Source organism: Pinus tabuliformis, chromosome 6, assembly GCF_031772625.1.
Source record: "Pinus tabuliformis cultivar Carrire ecotype Pingquan chromosome 6, CPIR1, whole genome shotgun sequence".
Classification (NCBI taxonomy): Eukaryota; Viridiplantae; Streptophyta; class Pinopsida; order Pinales; family Pinaceae; genus Pinus; species Pinus tabuliformis.
The window spans coordinates 1,088,227,512-1,088,236,160 of NC_142292.1; the positions used below are offsets into that span (position 1 = coordinate 1,088,227,512).

Sequence of the window (8,649 nt, forward strand, 5' to 3'; positions counted from 1 at the left end):
AGTGAGGGAGTACGGGCGCCGCTAGTGGTAGACGTGGTAACAGTATTAATGGAGTTTTTACCTAATATTTCTTAGGTAGAGAGGGGAGTTGTCATGAATAGGGAGTGGGTATTGGGTGCGGAATCAGCGACAAAACAATGGGACGGTCCAACTTATAGGTGCACTTCCACCAAACGAACGAGTCCATGACTGCCGGTCGCCAATGAAGTTCCATTTTAAGAATAATGATTTGCAGCATCTAAAATTAGTGGAAGATGCCATCCGTCCACGTCACCTGGGTAAATGCATTCAATAATAAGCGGTGGGTCACGGATGGATAGAGCAGGGTCCGTGAGCGAGGCGTCGTCCGAGGTGCCGTTGGTAGAACCAGCAGGGTGTCGGGGTCGCCGGGTGCAAAGGAGCCGCGGCGCACTCAGCGAGTCGACACTGCAGAGGAGGCACGCACTTTGCTCATCTGTTGCGGTGGCGCTGTGAGCCGTACACATATTGAGTGCCCTGCAAGCAACACAAATTTACGATACGATTCATGTGTTGTGAATGGCCATGGATTGCGCCACACATCCATCCCACATGATTTAGATGCGCACTCGTTATTACCATATTCTCTCATTCAACCTTTTTTCCCGTTTACTCTTAAAAATGGTTTGCACTTTGGAGGATTTGGTGGGCGATTGATTCAGTTGCCTACTTGGTGGACTTCATTTCTTTAATGCAGACGGTGGGAAAATGCAGGGCGGCTCTGTGAGACGTGTTTAGCTAAATCTAGAGGTGTTGTGGCGCTATTATGGTAAGTGATTAATTCGCAGTGCTTTGATATTGGTGAATGGGTTCATTGGGTTAAAGGTGCATAGTCAAATTTAGACAGCTTGTGCGTTCAGTTGGCCGTCTTTTTGAGAAAAATGTTTTTTTGGGAGTGTAGTTTTCAATGCATTGACTTGTGAGATACCTCGTGCGGAGTCCCAATACGCGCGGAGGAGGAAAATAAGCAGCAGATATCGGCGCAGCAGCCTCGCTTCGGCATCAAAGCCGAGGTTGCTTTTTCCTTTCAGTACTAATGACCCATCTCGCCGTGGGGACTCTGCAACCGTTTTGACAATATTTGATCCCCTCTTCTTCCGCCCCACGATTGCAAAATCTGGACTTTCGGATTCAGCTCGCATATCTGGTACGCCCCGCCCCACCCCACCCCACCCCACCCAGCCTCTTGCTCGTAATTTCATAGAAGAATTGTTCATATCCAAGAGACTAATTGTTGGTCGGGGTTTTGGACGGATTTGTTGGGATTCTTGTACAGTCACGGTAGGGGAATATATATTCTACAAGCCCAGATTGTGTTCGGGTCCGTTTCAGAGATTTCTGTGATGATCGATCACTGGAGCAGATCAAGATTGAGCAACATGAAGCGTTTGTTCCTTTGTGTTTTGTTCGTGCTGTGGATTGTACTTTGCTCTGCCTCAAGAGCACCGCCTTCGACATTTTTCAATACACACGAGTCTACGGAGAGCCCGAGCAGGTCGTCCGCTAATTTTCAGCCCTCTTTCAAACTGCCCCATCCTCCAACTGGACAGGTAGATGCAGGCAGATTCGGAGTGGATAAAAGACGAGTCCCCACGGGCTCCAACCCCTTGCACAACAGGTAGCCGGGACGCCCTAATTGCCATATTAGTATGCCTACTTGTGCCTGCAACTTCAATCGCAAAGTTTCACAGCAAGAGAATTCTAGATGTTTTTAATTCCTGATCTGCTAAATTAATACTTTGGATATAGACAACTTAGGCAGAAATTAGAGTTGAATGAGAAGAAAAAATTGCGCACAGACGGCAATAGTAAAATGTAAGCATAGAGAGGATGTAAGTAATACATGGTATTGTACGATGTGTGCTTGCATTTGACTACACAACGTAACGCTGTCCGGCAGATCCATGTTTTATTTGCAGCATCATATTTTCGTATTTACGGGCTTTGCAGATCCCTTGCGCTCCAAGGTGCAAGGTAAGGATAATTTTTAGACCGTGCTTTCAAAGTTTTCGTAATCAGATTCCTGCTAGCTGCACCACCAGGCCATCACGACACAATAATTAAAAAAGCTCGCGGTGACTGGGTAGCGGAATTTGCTGATCTGATTATGAAGAGCCCCAGATCCGATGACAGTATATGTGCTTCATATATTATGTACATCGGGATTCCGAAACGACATTTCGAGGAGATGAAAAATCGTGTTTTCTGAAACGCTTCTGCATATTTATTTGGATGTATCAGCTGTAATAATGATTCTTTAAAATATATTTATGTTTCAAATAAATCTTAAAACTATGTCTCTATTCTTCACTTTGTTGCGAATATTGTGTAAATGAAGCCTGTGAGAGAATTCTGTATCATCGAAACACAAACCAGTTTCTTGGCAAATTGCAAATCTTTGCAAGCTAACGATCATAAAGTTGATTAATTAATGTTGCAGAAGATGTGTGAAAATAAGATTAAGAGTTAGTTTGGTCATGCATACATTTTCTTCGGTGTTATCTTGAAACGTAATAGCCGTGGATCTAATTTGATTGCCTTTATTTTTTGCTATATTGTATTTTCCATTTTCTCAATGGAATTCGAAACGCGAGTTGTACAATATTCTTGGAACCCTATCTGCACAAGTCAACATCTTATGCCTACAATCTACATTTTCCCCCTGTGCGTTCTATATGATTAGTAGAAAAATAAAATTTATTTATGATTATAAAAGTCAAAAGTGCGCCCAGCGCTCTAATTACGCCCTGCACCCGGAAGGATCTGGTCATCTCCACTTTACAGAAGGCTTACTCAGGTTTTAGAGACGAAACAAACTAGAATTATTTTTTCACAGTATGAGCTGGGTATTTACTATTTGCTACAATCTACATAATAATTTTAAAAGTCCGTATGAATGTTCTGTGAAGTGCTAGCTGCGATGAGTGATTGAATGTGTTTGTACAGCACAGATATAGCTGTGATATTAATGTTGACGAAACTAAAAGAGTATGAGATTACAATTATTATGGCAAGTTTTGGCTCTGGCAATGGATGATGGTTGATCAGGAAAGAAGCAACACCACTGGCATGGCATTAATTAACAAGTGGGGAAGTTTCTGAGAACGTCACTTCCTGTCTAGGTATAGGTCAAATATGGCATACAGGCACGTCCAGAACTTGGATAGCACAGGCCAGACGTTGCAGGAAAGCTGGACGCTCCAGTAATTAATTAATTGATTAATTAAGCCATTAACTTCTGTCAGCGCAGGACGCGTCAGGCGAGTCTTGTCATGTATTAATTATCGCTGGCAACACATTAATGCGTACGTTGAAGGTTCACTAACTTAGTAAATAAAAAGGGAGTTGTCTTAAGCGGGATTTTGTTTTTCCCATAGGTTTTTTTCATTAAATTTTTCTAAAATCTGGGAGCAATTTATTGAAATCATAAGCTTGATGAGTAATCCTTGCACTATCAAAGTGTTTTAGAGGTTTTTCAAGCGCTGAATCCAAATTTGTAGTGAAAAAACAAGTTTAAATAACACAAATCAAGATTTCACATCAAATTTTCCACCTGATTCCGCATCGGAAAGTCCAAAAAATCGCACTAAAGACAACTCCATGAAAGTCCTACGGATTCTCCAACTCAACTGGTCAGGATAAACCTCGATAATGAAAAACCAATTTCCCATTTCAGAGAAAACCTTAACCATTGCAGAGTTTTCATAAATGTAATGTTTTCTAAATAACCTTTCGCTGTAGTCTAACGAGGCAAAGGAGTTGCCCAGAAAGTTATGAAAATTCCGGTCATATTTAGAAAAAATCCGACAAAGATTTTTTTTAAATCCAAGTTATAGTTGTTAAACTTCAACCTTTGGATGTCCTAGATGTTTTTGATGGGGCTGAATCCATTTCCACCATCAAAAACACGATTCAGACACTCTTTTATAAGATTTTTTTGAAATTTTTTTACCCAGATTCCAGCCACTTTCTCCGCCTCAATAGACCACTCCTATATATTTCACTTTTTATTTATAAAGTTAAATGAATTATAAATAAGATCCCATTTTTCCAGATTTTAATTCGGTTTTGAGATTAAGAAATTCTTAAATATATAAATTAAAAAGATAATTTATTAATGACAACCCGAAACTTTCCTCCCTTGTAAAATAGCATTGATGATGGTGTAAATCCATAAATAGAGAGTTCTTTGCGAAAAAAAATCCAGAAATAGAGAGTTGATTAATGACGGTGGCATGCGGTCATGTTTTTGTATGGGAGCGGGCCATGTTATATGGTGTGGTTATGGAAATAGAAATGCGGGCACTTTACTGATAGTCAAATCCGCACTCATTAACTAGTCCACTCACCCTCACCATGGTGGGCCCCAAGCAGCAACATCCACTTTCACATCTTCATCATCTCCTGGGTGGCTTCATGATGACACACAATAGGTTGATATATATATGTAGAGTTAGAATTAGACACCACTTGGTACGGCCAAGGTATATAAATGATAAATGATGCCTTGAATAATAATCAGTGGCGACGCTGATTACACCATAATGGTTGTTAAAACTAGTAACGAGCACGCAGAGTGTCATGTTTGTTATTAATTTTGCTTGACCTAGATAGGATCAATTTTATTATTATTTAATATTATGTTATGTTGTGATTTGAATTTTATAAAGGTATATGTTATTATCATTTCATTTAAAATTTTATTATAAATAATGAGAATGATAATTTTTAGTGATTAAAAATAACTAATATATATGGTAAATAGTGAGTTTTATTTTTATAATATAAATATAATATTGAAAATTGGAGTAGTTGAACGAAGGTGTAGTTTGATTATGAAATGATTGTTTTCATAGGAATGTTATATAATTTTAAATAAGATTGTGATTTTTTGTTATTTAAAATACATTTTTGAATGTGTAAATGTATTTAGCATCTTGAAAAATAATATTTTTTGAATTCGTAAATGCATTAGCATCTTGAAAAATAATATATTTTTGAATTCGTAAATGCATTAGCATCTTGAAAAATCCTTGTGATATTCGAATTTTACAGATTAAACAACTTAAACTCAATTTTTTAAATTTTTGTTGGGATTTTGATTAAAATTAACCATAAAAAATGCTCTCAAAAAATTCATTTCCTCTATTAGTTAGAATACAACGTTTAACTAATAAATGAGATAACTTTTTTTTATCAGAATCTAACAATACAATTTCGAGCAAAGTGTTGATTACTTATTGAGCCGAGACGCTCATTCTACTCCTTCAAAATAAAAATAATTAGCAATTGTCCCAAAAGGTACAAAGAGAGGCGGATAGGATTATTAAAAGGAAGAAAACTCTACAGATAGTCAAGCATATACAAAGCTCGAGTGACCAAGGCAATAACCACGATGACCATCCCGTACCAGCACATTTGATACTAAAACAACAAAACCAAAACCAAACCATTCATATCAATATATTAAGTTTAAAACGCGTTCATACTAAAAACTCAATAGATTATTGGCAACACACTTTATTTTTTTAAATAAAAAATAAATTACACCGTTTTACCTGGTAAATGAAAAGCGGAGAAATTTGTGATTTGCAAATATTAAAACAAACCACTTATTGACACTACAACTAAAACATTAACTAATTGTAATATGCTTTTCCACATTGTAATTTAATATTTTAAAATAACCACGGGTTATCTAATCTATTTCTATCTTCAACTTGTAAACTCATTAATTATTTCTAAAATTGTTGTCCACTTATACCATATATAAAACCACCTTAATTCATAATGATAACCCCTCAAGTGAAGGTCAGATCAACAATAGTTAACTTCAAATAAGAAAAAACATTGCTTTTTCCATTTCACTGTTAATTATTTCTAATGAGAGGTGGCTAGACTTTTACTCTAGTTGCGTTTCCATCTCTGTTATGGCCTCAATGGCCACCTCCTTAGCCTTGCCACAAAGTGCTTTGTCCATCCCCAGTGGAGATTCTGATCCCCTCCCTGTGCCCATTGAAAGATGTTGTTTGGTTCTTTTGTGTCATCAAGCTTTGTAACCTCTACATTAATCACTGCTATTGGGAACCCATCCCCTACATACCTCTAAGATAAAGATGGACACAATGGGTGCCCTTGTGTATGGACCCTTGAATCCCCTTAGTGTTGATCCATCTAGCTTTGTACCTCCTCCCTTGACAGATCCAAGATTGTCTTTCAAAGATGCACTTTTGAAAGCAATTTGATAGAGACCTTGATAATAGCTGCTTAGACCTAATGAGTAAGAATGGTAAATGAAGCCCCAACCTCAACCCCAATCATCCTAGTTGTAGTAGATGCAATATAATCATTTTAATTCTTACACTGACTAAAGTTCCTACTCCCCTCCAAACTGAGTTCTCTGTCACACAGAAATAGTTGATCCTGCAATGGAATTTTGGATGAATGAATATGTCCTGAATGACATATGATTGTTTTCTTTGTCCGTATGCTGACTACAGTTCCTATTGCCCTTCTACCTGAGTTCTCTTTGGCATATAAATACTAAAATAGTTAATCCCGTAATGGAATTTTGAATGAATTAATATGTGCTGAATGTGCTTATACCAAAATATAACTTCCAACAACATAGTGTTTAAGTGCATCCATCAGACACAAACTACAATATCTAAAAATAAAAACGCAGCCCAACACATACTATGGTCTAATAACCTATAAAAGGAATATGATTACTTCCAACAAAGTAAAGTTCACCCATCCAAAGAATAACTACGCATTCATACTAACCAATTGAATACTTCAAATAAAATAAAGTTCACAGGTCCAAATAATGATTACGCATTCATACTAAACATCTACTTTGTCTAGGACGATATATAGAAGTTAAAACATTTTCACTCACGAAAAGAAAAGGCTTCTGATAAATAACTCTATCAGACACTCCAAAAGATTTCTCATAAAGGATGTTGTCAATGGCTTTGCCATGGTGATTGATAACTTAATACAATGGTTCTCTGTTGTTTTTATATTTTATCAATTGAATAATTTAATTTTTCATATATTTAGTATCTGGGATGAGAACGCTATTTCAGGCACTCCGATACCACCCATGAGTTTCCTTAATTTAGAGGGAATCGCCACATGTCCCCCAGACATATTCCCATGTCCTGATGTTCCAGAAATTTGGTGGAACATATGAAAATAAATGGATAAAAAACAGGGTGATATTGTATATGAGAATAAAAGGATTTGGACTTTTGTGTATATGGTGTTTCAGTTTCGATGCCAAAAATCTGCTAGAGCGGTTAAGAGGAAAGCGATTAATGTTTGTTGGAGACTCAATAAGTCAAAACCAATGGGAATCCATGGCCTGCATGCTTCAAGCAGTGTTTCCTAGCAATAAGAAAACTGTTAGTCAACAAGCTTCAATATTCAAGGCCCTAGTAAGCTGATAAATGTAGTTTCCATGGATAGTTGTGCATTTGATTATATGGTGAGTAATGAAGTCTTACAATCTTCTTTTTCTTAAAAGGATTATGATGCTTCTGTGGAGTTTTTCTGGGCTCCACTTCTGGAAACAAGTTTAAGAGTTTGACACAAGGTATAACATAGTTATTATGATTAATGCGTGTGTATTAATGCGTGTGTAAACTAAAATGATACAATGTAAAAGTAGGGTATTGATTTGTAGTAGGCTCTTGATCTAGTCTAAAAACTATATGCATATTCATTGCACAGACAAGATTTCCAGAGCACATTGAGATGCATTGTCGATTCTCCAGGAAGCTTACCTAGCATTGTCACTAAATATGTGGGGTTGAAACCAACTGTTTCAAATACTATGTCATCCCTTCATCCAGTTGGTACTAGGTAATCAAGATCCTTCTCTGCATGTTATCTTCGGTGCTATTGATCAGAACAGATTAACTTCATGAACACATGTTTATCACCTAGCATTACAAACTTATCTTCTGTCAAGTGGCGCGGCAGCACTATTCCTGCAGATTCTTACAGTCTAGATCCACTGCTTCAAATTAGGGCGCCTCAATAACATTACAAGTATTTTATAATTTTAATGTAAATGTTGAAATTTTTTATTACTGAGAAAGACGAGGATGGAGAGAAGCCTAACTCTAAAGTCTACACTTCAACCTCCTCTTCCTGGAAGACAAATTCTAAGAGTATCAACGTCATTATATGAACACTCAATATTATGAAAACAGTTCGTCCATACTATGAAAACAATATATGGTGGCTCATCTCTCATTACCCATAACTATAATATAAAATTAGCACTACAGAAGTAAAAAGATTAACATGGATCATCTTCACCATGGATGAATGAATGAAAAATAAAGTGAATTAACAAGAAGAGATTGTGCTCAACCAGACAAGTAGCATTGGCAAAACAACATAGATGATAATGAACATCACAACATTGTGGGATTCACTGCAATTTATTTCATATGACAATACACATTTTCCTCATGAAAGATATGACAATGGATATCACAATTTTCTGGGATTAATTGCAAGTCATTTCATATGATACAAATTTCTCTACTCGAATTCATTGCAATTCATTTCAAGTGGTGATGGATATCACAATATTTTGGGATTCAGGGGGCTTTT

The 8,649-nt window shown here is 36.9% G+C and overlaps 1 long non-coding RNA gene across 1 annotated transcript; it reads left to right on the forward strand.

Annotated features, from left to right (window-relative positions):
- The first annotated feature begins 201 nt into the window (after window positions 1–201).
- On the forward strand, window positions 202–1,460 carry LOC149262701 (uncharacterized). The gene is made up of 2 exons (XR_016249508.1): window positions 202–787; window positions 920–1,460. It is a non-coding gene; the product is annotated as an uncharacterized LOC149262701 (long non-coding RNA).
- The last annotated feature ends 7,189 nt before the right edge of the window (window positions 1,461–8,649 follow it).